This window comes from Podarcis liolepis, assembly GCF_965112155.1.
Source record: "Podarcis liolepis genome assembly, chromosome: 2".
NCBI lineage: Eukaryota > Metazoa > Chordata > Lepidosauria > Squamata > Lacertidae > Podarcis > Podarcis liolepis.
This window is the reverse complement of record NC_139555.1, coordinates 95,493,877-95,508,807: the sequence shown is the minus strand read 5'-3', so window position 1 is coordinate 95,508,807 and position 14,931 is coordinate 95,493,877. Positions and strand designations below refer to the sequence as shown.

The window sequence follows — 14,931 nt, the reverse complement described above, 5'->3', positions numbered from 1 at the left end:
TAAGTAATCTTCTTACAGTATTGGAATGTGGTTTTTCAGTGTGTTGTTATATTTGCTCTGTTATTATGAAATCATTGTTATTATTGTTTAGCTTTGTTATCACTTTTTTGCTATGTTATTGTTTTGCTATGTTATTATGAAGCTGTTTTTGTAATGTCTGCTTGAAATGCATCCCTGTTTCTTTGTTGCGAGCTGCTTTGCGTATGAGGGGTGGGTGGGTATGTAAAAGCAGCATAGAAATAAAATGAATGGATGAATGAATACGGAAGGTCTCAAATTCAACCCTTGCCATCTCCAGGTTGAGCTGCCTGGAACCCTGGAGAGCTGCCGCCGTTCAGTTTAGACAATACTGAGCTAGATAGACCAATGGTCTGACTCAGTATAAAGTAGCTTCCTATGTTCCTAGCAAGAATTTCACAGCCTTGGCTACCCATGTCTAAAATGTGGACAATAATGACTGAAAATAGGAACATTATTAAGATGACATAATGTGCCGCTGAAATTTTAGAAGAGATCAATATCATTGTGCTTTTTAATTAGCAACAAATATTAAAAGCCCTGATCTAGCTAAGGTTAATTGCAACTAGCCGCACAATCCTATACATATCTACTCAGACATGTACGGTATGTGTCCAATGGGATTTACTCTCATGTGACTGTGCATAGGATTAGGATTGCAACCTAAAACCCTATCTTTGCTTTTACGCCTGCATTCATTGCACTGAATTTCTGCTGGAACTTTGGCAAGTGAAAGTGGCTGTATTTCATTTTAAACTATGTGTGTTTTTAGATGGTTTTACATCGATTTATATTAACTTCCATGTAGGAAACAAACAAGTGACTATATTCATGAACTTGTAGAGGCTAATCCAATATTTTGGAAGTGGAATATAGGAACATATATTGCATTTAGTTTTCCTATATGTAAAGCAATCCCAGTAACAGGTAGAGCAATCCTATGTTTTCATTACGCTGGGGTCGGAGATTATGCCACTGCTATGCTGGTGGAACTGCCACATCTAATGCAAGCTAAGCTGGAATAGGAAGAGGACAAACATAAAATACAAAAACTGGGGGAGGGAGGTAGACATTCCCCCAGTGCCCCTGGAAACATTGCTACAATTGTTGGAACTGCACTGGCAAGAAGGTTCAAATGCCACTCACCCACAGAGGCAGCTAACGAATTCACTGCTAGGAGGGACAACCTTCCTACATCACCACCACACAAGATCACATGACGGCACCCCATTAGCTCTAGTGGCACTGCCAGCAGCAACGCTGCTACAGCTGGTCCCCAAGCATATGGGGGCAGGGGTTTGAAATCCCCTTATGTCAGGGCCGGCCTACCCATGAGGCCTGGTGATGCAACTGCCTCAGGCAGCAAGGTCCACAGGGGCATCAGATCTAAATGTAGATCTTTATTCCTCTCTTGTTGCTGATGTAGATCTTCACTCACCCCTTCTTCCCTAACCAGGGGGTGGTGGTGGTCTGTGGTGGTGAGGACTCCATTTGGTGGTTCACCTCAGGTGCCAAAATGCCTTGAGCCGGGCCTGCCTTATGTTGCTCACAGCCATTGTTTTGGAACACAACGGACAAAGGGAAGGAAGAGCATCCCACATGACATAGGACTCACGTCATTCTCTGACCAGGAGCTCTGCAAAGTGTGTGTGTGTGTGTGTGTGTGTGTGCGTGTGCATGCGCATACACACACACACAGAGAGAGAGAGAAAGCTTTCCGGGGATAAAGGTTCAAGGCCCACCTAGAAAGGAAAAGGTCTTTTTGCTAAAGAAGGGCCCTGAGGCTCACTGAGACTGACAGAGCAGAAGGCAGGGAGACGAACAATAGGTGAAGCCAGAACCAATGACAGGCAGAGCCAATTAATCCTAGTTTTGTCCCCATCCTCCTCCCTATTGAGTTCTCTAAGGAGAACATCAGGACTAAGGAGGGGGAAGCTGACAAGCAATGATCCCAGCTCCTGGACTGGTTGTAAGTAAGCAGGCAGAGAGCCAGTAGTGGTTAAGAGCGGTAGACTCGTAATCTGGTGAACCAGGTTCGCTTCCCCGCTCCTCCACATGCAGCTGCTGGGTGACCTTGGGCTAGTCACACTTCTCTGAAGTCTCTCAGCCTCACTCACTTCGCAGTGTGTTTGTTGTGGGGGAGGAAGGGAAAGGAGAATGTTAGCCGCTTTGAGACTCCTTCAGGTAGTGATAAAGTGGGATATCAAATCCAAACCCTCCTCCTCCTCCTCCTCCTCCTCCTCTCTGACTCCCCATCCTCTCTGACTCCCCGTCCTCAGGGGGGAAAGCTGTGGATTCAGATGACATATTGGACTGGGAGAAGGATTTGCCCTCAGAGCCAGCCTTGACACCCCTTCTTCTTCAGGAGTCCTAGCTTTTCCTGTGCGTTGTTGGAGGTGGAGCACTTTGCAAAAAATAGCCTTTCTTCTTAATTCCGTTCCCCCTTGGGATTTCAAAAGTGAGGGAGCGGGGACAGAGAGTGTGTATCACAGCCCTGTTATCTGAGTCACAGGCTCTCAGTGTGGGCTTTATATAATGGCAATGGTGTCCTGTGAATGATTGGGTGCTGCATTGCACCATATTTTATGCCACAGCTGTCAATGTTTCCCTTTTTTTAAGGGAAATTCCCTTATTCTGAATAGGATTTATGTTTATGCTCTGTCATGTCCCGCCCCCTCCCAATTGAAGTCAATGGAAGGGAATTTCTTCAGCTCAGTCCAGGGCTGGTATAAAATTGTGTTCTCAACAGGAGTGTGACTGTGGTCCGGAGTGGCCTAGTGTACAATCTGCACTCTCCTCCTCATACCACATTCTGTTGTCCACAATTACACCCCATGGGGTTTTCAGTTGTGACATCTGTGTGTCTGCTGGCATAGCTTCTGTCAAACCCTGTGGCCCCCTCAGAGTCAGAACAACCCCCAGATATGCTGGATTGCTTCAAATCATTTTCATTTGTTGGGGGGAGAGAATAATGTGACAGACTGTTCCTTGATACATATCACTATCTCCAAAGCAAGATATATTAAAGGTTTCCCAGAAACCATAGCACACAATTCTGAGGGAAAGCTAAGGAAAGATGGCTCGGAGTTATTGTCAGATGTTCAGGGAAAACATCAGACAGGTAAAATTAGGCATCACTAGCTCATGCCTTCATACCATTCTAGTAGAAACCTGGCAGCCAAGGTTTACCACACACAGCTACATGTAGCCTAGGCAGATATCCAACAGTCATGGGTTTAAGGAAAACTTTTTTAATGATTAGAAAACATGATAAGCATGACATTTAGACAGGGGGTGGTACTGTAAAGGTAAAGGGACCCCTGACCATTAGGTCCAGTCGTGACCGACTCTGGGGTTGTGGCGCTCATCTCGCTTTATTGGCCGAGGGAGCCAGCGTACAGCTTCTGGGTCATGTGGCCAGCATGACTAAGCTGCTTCTGGCGAATCAGAGCAGCGCAAGGAAATGCCGTGTACCTTCCCGCTGGAGTGGTACCTATTTATCTACTTGCACTTTGACGTGCTTTCAAACTGCTAGGTTGGCAGGAGCAGGGACCGAGCAACAGGAGCTCACCCCATTGCGGGGATTTGCCGACCTTCTGATCGGCAAGTCCTAGGCTCTGTGATTTAACCCACAGCGCCACCCCCTTGTTTAAAATGGTAGCTATGATTAATAATGAAAGATGAATGATGGGAAAAAAAGTCCACTATCCTGTTATCTGAGGCCAGCTTAAAATTTCTAAGCAACTTTAAATAACCTATATGTATTTTTGTATTTTGATGAGTAATGGCCCGTTTCCTGACAGCTGTAGGCCTTAAAATGCAAAACCTGACATTATAGTGATGATTTATTTGTTTTTTGCCAGCAAATAATGGTTCATGATTCAAGTGGGAAGTTTTTCCATTATTAATAGCAATCACTGTTAATAGTATTAATAATAGAAGTATAAGCAGTTATGGAACACATTTCAAATAAAACCACTTCAACTTGAATTTGAAGTTGAGCCAGTGTATGCTGCTAAGCTTGGTATTCTTCAGGAACTACCTTCATAAACTACCTTCTAGACCAGTAATTTTAATTGCTTCTTCTGAATGTCCAATTAATTGTTTAGAGGCAATTTCACTCCACCCGGCAGTGCATTCTTAGTATGTGTCACAGGACCGAAGCCAACCAGCAGTCACCTCCACCCCAAATGTTTTTTATCGGTAATATGGGCATGTGGTGAAGTTCTCCATTCACAGAATTGTAAGTGTGCTTGGAGGCAGTGCCCTGTGAAGGAGTCATGCTCCAAAGGAACTCTTACAGAATCACAGTGTGCCATAGCCCCCATTTAAATGCAGAAGCAGTGAACAAACTATAATTAACAGGGTCGTTGCAAAGTGTTTTTGACAATTGATAAAGCCAGCTGATTAAACAGAGCTTCAGTGAGCTCATTTTTTCCAGGTTGTTCAACAGCCTCTGTGCACATCTAATCTTTTGACTGGAAGATTTGCTTTACTGCTCTCACCTTGCCACACCCAAAGGAACCTCTCATTGTGTCTATTTCATTAGCATACTAGAGACCATCAGCTTACTTATGACATCTCATCCCAAGAGTCTGGATGTCATCATTTGGCATCTTAATGCAGGTGTTGAACAGCAGGGAGTAATCTGAGGACAGGATTATGTTGCAAGGAATGCTATAGACAAGTTTATGGGAAAGTGGTCTTTCGATGGCTATTTGACAGAAGAACTCCATGTTCGGAGACGAGTAAGAGGCAAGCCATTGCCATCATAATTTGGCCTGGGGGCTTCAGAGGCATCTGACAAGCCATTGCTGGAAATAGAATATCCGACTAGGTGACCCTTGATCTGACCCAACAAGGCAATTCTTACGTTTTATGGCTTGTTTTTAGACTTGGCCTAAGTTATACTTCCATAAGTTAAAATATGAATCTTTTGCACTCAGAAGCGTACAAGCCCATACACTTTGGACTGTGCTGTTCTGTGGATGCTAAAGGCACAGTAATGCAAATTTGTGATCTCTTTTTTACTGGATTTGCAATAGTGCAGGCTGGATGTCGCCAGTATATGAATAGGTACCTTGGGACTGCTCTGGGGATCATAGGTCAAAGTTTAGTGATGTATGTAGTTGTCTCACTAATGGGTCTTATTGATTATTATCCACAGAAACAACAAAGAGCTCTGACTCCTCCCTCTCCCAGCAGATGCTGGCAACCAAGAAAAACTACCTTGGCCTTTGAGCTCTGAACAATTTGTAGGACAGTCAAGCTCTCAGTGTAGATCGACACCAAGACAGCATATAGATTGCTGCAACTGGGTAAGTGGGAAATGATAAATGGGTCTGAGAAATATCTCCATAGCAATGATACCTGGGAGCAAAAATGCTAAAACAGAATAAATGTTGGATAAAGTACAGTACTAAAGGGGAGCGAGGTAGAGCCTTGTGGGACTCCACCACACAGTTCAGCCAGCTGAAAACAAGACAGGAACACAATCGCAGAGGCTCTTCGCTCAGCTCTCTCAATGAAACTTTGATGTTACTCACAATGTAAAGTGCTCCTTGCTGAACCGAAGCACTCTCCTAAAACGGTTTTGAAATGTCAGTAGCTGTGTCCAAACTTGCAGTTCTAAATTTCAGCAAATGCTTTCAGCAGCAGCTTGCAGGATGAACCCCCTGGTATTCTGCTTCATCTTATTGGTGTGGGCCAGGGGTCAGCAAAGTTTCTCTTGTCTGGGGCAGATCATTTCCACTGAGATCCCTCTGTGGGCCGCATTGTGCGTGCGCATGAGAGTTCACGCCCACAATTTTCGGTGTTTGCGCATGGGCAGATGAAATTTTCTGTGTCTGCGCAGATGCGATTTTCGGCACCGCAGAAGTGAGTCCCCACACCGCGCTGTGCTTGTTTAGCACAGCGCGTGAGCAGGCAGCTCAGTTCAGGGGTGGCTCGTGGGCCAGTCAAACGACCTCTGTGGGCCACTTCCAGCCCATGGGACTTACGTTGCTGACCCCTGGGGTGGGCCATGCCTCAGACAGCAGTTGCTAAATTATCCTCCAGCAAAACAAAATAGTGGCTGGGTATATTTCCACTCCTCTAAACGTGCTGCCTTTAGATATTGAAGTCATATCTACTCACTGCTTTTTTATATATATATCTACTCACTGCTTTTATAATTAGGGTGGCTGTGTGTCCTACTTTAGAGGACAGCCTTCCATTTTGAAGGTTTCTTCTGCTTAAGGATTGATTGATTGTTTAAGGATTGATAATAATCAAGTCCTGTTTGAAAATCAGGAACACTAAAAAGAAAGCAGGAGCCTTGAGGTGCCCACCAGCTATTAGCAACCCTCCACCGCCAGACTGAGCAAGCACACGACTCATTTGGTGTCTTTTCTATTACGGCGAGCTATATCTTGTATTTCTATTTAAATTGCAGCAGTGGTTTCTAAATTTGCACATATTGTATGTGAATTGGTGTCAACTCATCCTCTCTCTTTTTGGTGATGCAAATTCTCTTTTTTGGCAATGCGTGACTGGCCATTCTGTTTATAACTGGCCAGCCAGATGCATGACTGACACTGTAATGATTAGTTTAACCCATGGAAATCAGCAAGACTCATTGGATCACAGCTAGCCTTCCGAGAGGCATCTCCCACAGCCAAAGATCACTCCATCTGCATTCCTCCCCCCTTTAATGTACCAGCTAGCACTGATCCAGTTCCAGCAAAGCAGCCTTCTGTCTGTACATCACGAGTGACTGGAAGAGGTATGATGTGGGAGGTTGTAGGCTCCTGTTCACCCCTTGCAAAGGAAGATCGCTACCCGTTTCAAAGGAAATTCAGCGATGACTAAATGCAAGGTGTTAAAAAGTCTGGCAGAACTTGTGCTGGCGGGGGCAGGATGGGTGTTATTACAGGTCAAGACTAATACCAATAGTACTGGGTTAGAATGTCCTTGCTCAAGATATGCTTTAAAGCACATATGCACACAGCTTAACTGAAACACGGTTTGGCTTTATTAATTTCCAACCCCTCCTCTTTTATGTCTCCTGCTGCTGTTTCCCATTCCTCACAGGGAAATATCCCTCTTCTCTTATTTTCCATAGCTGACCGAAGAAGCTGCAGAAGTTGAAGATTTGGCACACGCTTCCTAGATCCCTTTCCAGCTTGTCTAACTGAATTTTCGTATTAACAAGTGCAGTGCCAAGCCTGCGGGCGCTTGCCAAGTTTCAGCCAGACAGGAATATTCACAACAGGGTAATAAACACCTTAATATGAGATTTAAGATGAGAACATAGACAAAGCCCAAATATAATACTGCAAAAATATTTTTGCAGCATAATACTGCATGCATATATATATATATATATATATATATATATATATATATATATATATCAGAAGTGTTGTCAAGCAAGTGAGGAGAAGAAAAAGAAAGGCTTTTACATCGCTCCTGGGCCCACTGTAGGCTAAGGGCCTGCTCAAGTTATGGCCAAGGTGCCAATTTCTCCAGCACCCCCCTTAACTTCCAAGCCCATTCGTCTGTTTTCTTCTTTTTCTCCCTAGGACAATAGCATTATACTGCAGTTCTGGAATCTGGAGTTGATTAAGCCCAGTCACCTTCCCATCTGAAGAAATGGCACGGTAATCAGGACAGAGGGAAATATGTACATACTGTAAGCAAAGTTACAGACTTTAAAGCTCACAAGGCATGCTGTGCGTGGATAACAAGGAACAGCGGGCAAGTGTAAGCAAACGGAAACCTTTGGCACAGTTACAACCTAAGGGCCGTGTTCACTGCTCCAAGGAGCAAGGCATGATTTCCTCAAAAGTCCACAAGCTACAAAGATCATCGGCCAGTCAGAAATTTCCTCTGGCGTGTTCTCTTATCAGCCACCTATTCCAGACACATGTTTGTGTTATGCTTCCGGTGGTTAGCACTACGACTCAAGAGCTTCTGTAGTAAAGTGTGAAGAGAATGAATGGCAAGCTCAGGTTTTCCTGCTTCAAAACTGTTCTTTTTAAAAACAGAAGCTGGATGACCATCTGTCAGGGATTCTTTCGCTGTGGTGGTTGGGCTGGATGACCCTTTGGGTCCCATCCAACTCTACAATTCTATAATCTCTTTTCAGCCATTGCATCTTCACCTTCAGCCTTCCCATCTACCCTTTGCATCCCATCTACCACATTGTGCAACGTTCTGTGCCTGGGCATCACCATGTCTGCTGCCCTGTGCACACCCAGCCAAGTAAGGCAAACAGCTGATAGTTAATTTTTTATTGACAAAAGCACGCATTTACAGCAAACTCCTGAGATGCACTGGGTACACAAGCACACATGCTTCTAGCTTATATGGAGACGGCATTAACTTTTCCAGGTTTGTGCCTGGCAGAGCAGTTGAAGCAACAGTGGGACCAGCCGCCACCCTGCGCTGCACCCTCTGCCTCCAGGCTTATGTACCCTCACCTGGTGTTATGTGCATACACAACCTGAGACGTCTCCTGTATGGAAGTTGTCAACTGTGCTTCCCTCTTCAAGTCCTTCCTGGTTCTAGGATGCGGCAGGGCAGGGGAGGGCGGGAATTCAACCAATTGACTGAACAACGTCTTCCTCTGCTTCCGACACATTCTGTGCTCCCACAGATGACTACTCAGAACCTTCCCCTTCCCCCTCCCTGACTCCTGCCTTGCAGGTGGCCCCAAACCCCATAAATCCTGGCCCCTTCTCCTGGGTCAGTCTCCAGCCCCTCTGCCTTCGTCACACACTTGCCAGAGCCCCAAACCTGCTTTGTTTGCAAAGTTTCAGGATCTACCTGGAGCCACCGAAGTTAACTTCATAAACCCATTTTTAATTACAATTTGGGCCCAGTCAGGCCTCGCTATAAATTCAGGAATTAGAGAAAGGTTAGATTCGTCTTATGGGCTGGCTAATTAAGAGTTTCAGCAGCTCTGCTCTCTAAAACATTGATGCTGCCGGGCTCCCAAGGTGGCTCTGGCCTGACAGTGCATATGTCTGACTTAGGCTTAATTGCACCTAATAAGCTCCCCAATAAGATATGTCAGATAACGAGAGTGCCTTGCAGGAGCATTTACATGTCATAAACTCTGACATGGAAGGTGACATTCAGCGTGGTTCTCTTACTGTTCTATGCGCTTGGGCATTTACATTTGAATCCCATCCTTGTTTTAACCCCATACCTTAATCTAAGCACATGTGGGAACAGTAAAGATACATTCTGTTAGAACTTGGAGAACCCAATTTAGGAGAGAAAAGCTGCTCTTGTGATTGAGTGGCAGGGAACCTCTGGCCTGGGAAGGACTGTCATTTCTCATTAAGCCTACCCACCTGTTGTGATCATCTTCAGAGGCCTCCTGTGTGTCCTAATCTCCCCTAGAAACAGCCTTAGTTGGGATCAGGGAGAAGGTCTCTCCATGGCTTCTGCCTGGGCTTTGGATCTTCCTTCCAACAAAAGCCTGTCATACCTCCAGTTGCCTTTGAAATTTGTCTAGGGTAATAGTGTGTCTTCTGAGGTCCTTTCCTCACGACCAGAGGGGTTTGTGTGGCTTTTTTTTCTTTCTTCTTTTTTTACAGTACACAATCCATGCACCCAGGACTCCAGCCAGCCACCCTGGCTCTCAGCCAAGGTCCAACAAACTCTCAGAGCCGGTGTGGTGTAGTGGTTAAGAGCGGTAGTCTCGTAATCTGGTGAACCGGGTTCGCTTCCCTGCTCCTCCACATGCAGCTGCTGGGTGACCTTGGGCTAGTCACACTTCTTTGAGGTCTCTCAGCCCCACTCACCTCACAGAGTGTTTGTTGTGGGGGAGGAAGGGAAAGGAGAATGTTAGCCGCTTTGAGACTCCTTTGGGTAGTGATAAAGCGGGATATCAAATCCAAACTCCTCTTCTTCTTCTTCTTCTTCTTCTTCTTCTCAGGTCATCACTGTTTTCAATTGGTTTGTGCTTTTCAGTCAGGTTTTGATACAGCACTAGGCGCATTGTGCAAAGGCTGCAGTGCACTTCCCCTGGCTGTGTTGGAAAGCAGCTGGGATGGACGAAAGCTTCCATTCATAGGATGCTAATAGACAGCAGATTTCCAGTTGATCTTCTGAATGAAAACTCTTCCCTTTCGCTATTGGCTGCTTCCACTTCATTCAAGCAGACTGCATGGATGCATGTGCAGTTTACAGGTGTTTCCATTTACAAATCCAAAAAAGTAATGAAGAAGAATGGGGTTGTATCGCTGCCTTGTTTCTCCTCTGAAGGCCCAGAAGGGAAGGTGCCGTCCGCGCTCAGGCACAGTGCTGAGCCTTAATTGCTAATAGCAATTCTGCCTAATTAGATAATTAGATTAACTACCCAATTAGCGGAGATTGTTGTTAGACAAAAGCAGGTGGTGGCTCGAAGGTGATGGGAAAGATGCTACTTCTCTGTTTTAACGCACTTGAAGTCCCAGGTCCTTCTGCAACTTTTCACTTATGTCCTCTTCCTCGAGGGTTCTTTTGTTATATACTCCAGGCAAAGAACTCCCACCTCAGAGTGGTCTCTCCACTCACCTCTTGCCATCAGAGTACTACTGACTTCCTCAACTTGGTCTTCATCACTCCTCTCCAGCATGGCCTCTCTGTATCTTACCGGTTCTTCATAGAATCATAGAGTTGTAGAGCTAGAAGGGATCCCAAAGGTCATCGAGTCCAACTCCCTGCTTGATTTATATAAAGCTTTTGACACTGGTTGTTGTTGTTTTTTAATGAGCAAGTTAGTTTATTATTTTAGATAATGTGGTCCTTTTTAATTGTGGATGCCCAAAAGTGCCCTAAGTGTGCAAAAGGTATAAAAAACCAAGGGAGTGCAACAAGGCTAGCTTATGCAGAGTACACAGAGCAAGAAAGGAGAACATGCTCCAGTTAGGTTGGAGGGGGCCCATACCATCTTGTGAGTCCCCCCTGAATGTCTGCAGGATGGAGTGGGGACAGCAATCTTCCTAATATTCACAATGGCAGAGAATGGCACCATGCTGTGATTTGTAGCTGGTGGTTACAAGCCACCCAGCGTTTTATATTTCCCACAATGCCTCAGTGTAATGCAGTGTTGAGGAACCACCAGCCTGCAGGCCTAATTTAGGACTGTCCTAATTTGGCCAATGTGGCAGTTTTCCTTAGGCCACACCCACCTGCAGGTGAAGACACAGCTCCATGCCAGAAGTTTGTAGGCCAGTCAAGGGTCCTTAAAAAACCCTTGTGCCTTTGCCTATGTAGTTTGAATGCAAGCCACCCTGGCAAAGGGAGTGGGATTTGCAGGCACCACCAGTCAGTGGCTGCAAACCCTTGTTCCTGTGATGGTGTGGTTTGAAGAGCAGCTTTATGGGGTGGGACTTGGAGTCAAGAGAAAGAATTAAGCCCTTCTTCCATAGCCCTGATCCAGAGGTGCATGTATGTGGAGGGCCAGCTTATGAGAGTTTTCAAGGGGGAAAGGAGACATGTCAAGAGAGCCAATGATGGCTAGCCTAGTTTGGCCCTTGTAGCGTAGGGGGAGCACAAGGGTGGTTGCCCCAGGCACAAATTTGTGAGGAGCGCAAAATTTCAACACCAGGTTCTGTCTCAATACAGATGCGCACTTCCGTCTCTGGGCTCTGTTGAAAACGGCTTCTCCATGCAAACCATGAAGTGACCTCTCCAGACAATGGGACGACTCTTCTTTTCTTATCTCTGCAGCTGCTATCTCCTGGGTGATGTTAGGCGGTTCAATGCACATGCATACTCTCTTTGCCTCCTTCCCACCCAACCCTTCCACGTGGCTCTGGGTGCTGGCAACCCACGCTACACCACTGATTATGGGACGCAGAAAGGCGAGCGTCCTTAGCTTGCATTCAGGTTCCGGGTCCGGTCCCCAGCACCCTTCATTTCAAAAGCCTGAGAAAGGCTCCTGTGTGAGACCATGAACAGCCTCTGCTGGGCTGGATGAAGCCATGTGTCTGCTCATCTGCCTGTGTGTAATTTCAGTTTGGACGCAAGTGCCACTCTGTTAAGATTACCACTGGCAACCCACCAAGTGCTAATGCCGCGCAGCCCTCCTTCATTTAAATAGGTCTTGTGTGAGAAACTCTGCCCCCTTGGGGGGGGGAACATCACGGAGGCTTTCTGCGTCAGCAGTAGAGTGTCTGGTGCTTTGCACCCGAAGCCACACTACAAGGCAATGAGCTGCGCAATATTCTCCCCACAGCCCACGCTCTTTATTCCTGTAAAAATAAATGCTAAGGAAGTCTGCTCAATCTGCAGGGATGAAATTTATTGCCCTTAAACAGGCAGGCATGTCCAAATCAATCTTTCCTGAGCTCTTGTGAGAGCGCTATTGAAATGAAAATGATAAAAAGCTATTTCCTTAAAGATTCTCTAAAAACGAACTATGAATAATGATCCATGTGACAAATTCATCGGTCATGTGTCCCCCCACCAAGCCCTTTCTTGTGAGGAAGTGCGTCGTGGTCGTCTCTTCCCAAACCATGAAAATTCTTTATGTTTGTTCTCAGGGCTAGAAGAGTCAGACAGGCTGACTCCTAAGCACCCCACCCTCTCCCAAATGGGTGCAATGTGTTCTCAGATCTGCTTTACAGACACTTTTTTCCCTCCTCCCAGCTGGAGCAGATTCACAACTACATTAGGAGAAGGCAAGGAGAAGGCTGGAGCCTCTGGGCTGAGGAAATGCACCCTCTGAATGTAGCTACTTGGTCCCTGCCAGCTAGAAAATATCTCTCTCTCTCACACAAACACACCTACCTTTTAAACTTCTGCATTTTGCAGAAATTGTCAGCAATTGCCCTTTACTGACATGCAGAATAGCAGCCTAGTGTTTGTATCATTGTTCTGCAGATACTAGCTACAACCCCATACAGGGGGCAGTAGGGTTAAGTCCACAAATCAGTGCCATTTCAGCTGAACTGTTGAGTTGCTGTGGCCAAGAACATTTGTTCAATTTGGGGTCAGTGTGTGCCTTTGCGTTCAAGGACTCACTTTCAGAAGTGCCCGGTTGCCCGAGACCTTTTGAAAACCAGTAGAATCCTATGTATGGGTTGCACCAAAGTGATCAGTACTTAATTTGTGCTTTTAAATGGCTTAAGTTGCCCTTCTTCTCATTTCTTGCCTTCTCACCTGTATTCTATGCCCCTCGCTCTTTCTTTTTGTCTTTGTCTTTTCCTGTTCACCACAAACTAGCAATGGCTGGTTCCCTTTTACTAAAAGTGCTCTCAGCAAAGCTTCTGGTTACTTTTGCCAAGACTCCTACTTGATTCTCATTGTCCATATTGCGTCTGCCGTCTGAGATGCTGCCACTGTCAACAATCTCTCTCTCTCTCTCTCTCTCTCTCTCTCTCTCTCTCTCTCTCTCCTTCTGGGACTCTTTGTTCTTTCCCCTTATCTAACTCCTTTCTCTCTTCTGCATACTGAGCTCAATCCTTGTGCCAGCTCCTGGAGCCCCTTACTCCATCTGCTCCTGTTCCAAACTTTTACTGCCTATCAAAAAAGGATGGTGATTTTATCCCTCTTTGAGTCGAAATGTGAAGAAGGCAGCTAAGCACCTCAAATCAGATCAGGACTCTCACAACGTCTTGCGTTTTTCCCGCCATGTCTTCATTTCTGTCCACTGGAGCCGTATGTTTTTCCGCCTGTATCTGGGTTCATGTGTTTATTAAAAAAAACAAAAAATCAAAAACAAGAAGTGAGGCTTTTTAAATGATGACTGAGGAACACACAAGAGTTAGGGTGGTTTTGTTATTCTTAAAGGAGAACAGTGCAGGATTCCACACAAACACACTCCAAAAAAAGCTTCCTTTGATTTTTGATTTTTTAAAAGTATCTACACCTGAGCTCTTCAGCACTCTGCAGGCAACATCCAGGACAGGAATGCCTTGCAATGCCTGTTGAAGGACATGCCCTCCCAACACAAACAAGTGCTGAGAAGCTAAACTGGCTGGTGTATTAAAAAAAAAATACAAGAAAGAATACACACTAGTTGGCCACCTCTAAATTGTTTTAAGGTAAGAAAGAGACATATTCCCACTCTCTTTTCCTTCTTGAAATATGATACAAATATGGACTTTTTGGAGTTTTAGTTGCCTAATAAAGGTATTGGCCTAATATGGATTAGGGATGAGAGTGAATCCTTCTTACTTTCCCCATAGGAGCCTCTGGACCTATTTGTCTCCAATCTGGCATGCTTAACTCACTCTGCAGGGGGCCCAGTGCCTGCAAATTCCACCCATTTTTGCCAGAAGCCTTGCTGCGAGTTGGGAAGGGGGAGATTCAGCAAAGGCAACACCCTTGCAAGGGGCAGCATGGAACTGGAAGTGTATCACTCCACTCTGCCGCACTGCCTCTGCTGCAAGATCTAGGCGGAAATCGGCGCTGATTCCAGCACTGCTTCCGTGAGCAAGCGGGGCACCCGTAGAAGCACTGTACTTTCTAGGAAGTTCTCCAGAACAGTATGTGATAGCCTTCCCGCTCATTGACTTGCAAAGTTCATATTCTCACCTCTGTAATATCTGTAAGGAACTTTCACAGAATTGCTAACGGGTGCTGGGGGTTTTAATCAGCATTTTGAAATCAATGAAAAACACATTGTTACAGTCAGCCTTTCTGTATTCTTATGTTTCCACTGTATGGAATAAAAAGAATTGTTTTGGAACATGCAGGTCTGTGGACTATTAATAAACCTGAACGGACCTGAAAATAAAGACAAATAAACCTAGATAAAAACAGCAAAATGAAGAATGAGGTAGCCAGATCATTTTCACTTCTACTGGAATAGCCTCCATTTGCATACGGAATGCTATTAAAACAGAGCAAATCGAAGTAAGTCACTGGAACGCTACATGTGGGTAAGGGGGGGGGGGATTGTGAAGCAGGTTACTCTGAAATTACCACAGG

At 45.4% G+C, this 14,931-nt stretch overlaps 1 long non-coding RNA gene across 1 annotated transcript; it reads left to right on the top strand.

Moving 5' to 3' along the window:
- The first annotated feature begins 1,079 nt into the window (after positions 1-1,079).
- On the top strand, positions 1,080-14,689 carry LOC310700348. Its single transcript, XR_014522576.1, has 5 exons — positions 1,080-1,410; positions 5,186-5,336; positions 7,581-9,680; positions 9,947-13,879; positions 14,018-14,689. It is a non-coding gene; the product is annotated as an uncharacterized lncRNA (long non-coding RNA).
- The last annotated feature ends 242 nt before the right edge of the window (positions 14,690-14,931 follow it).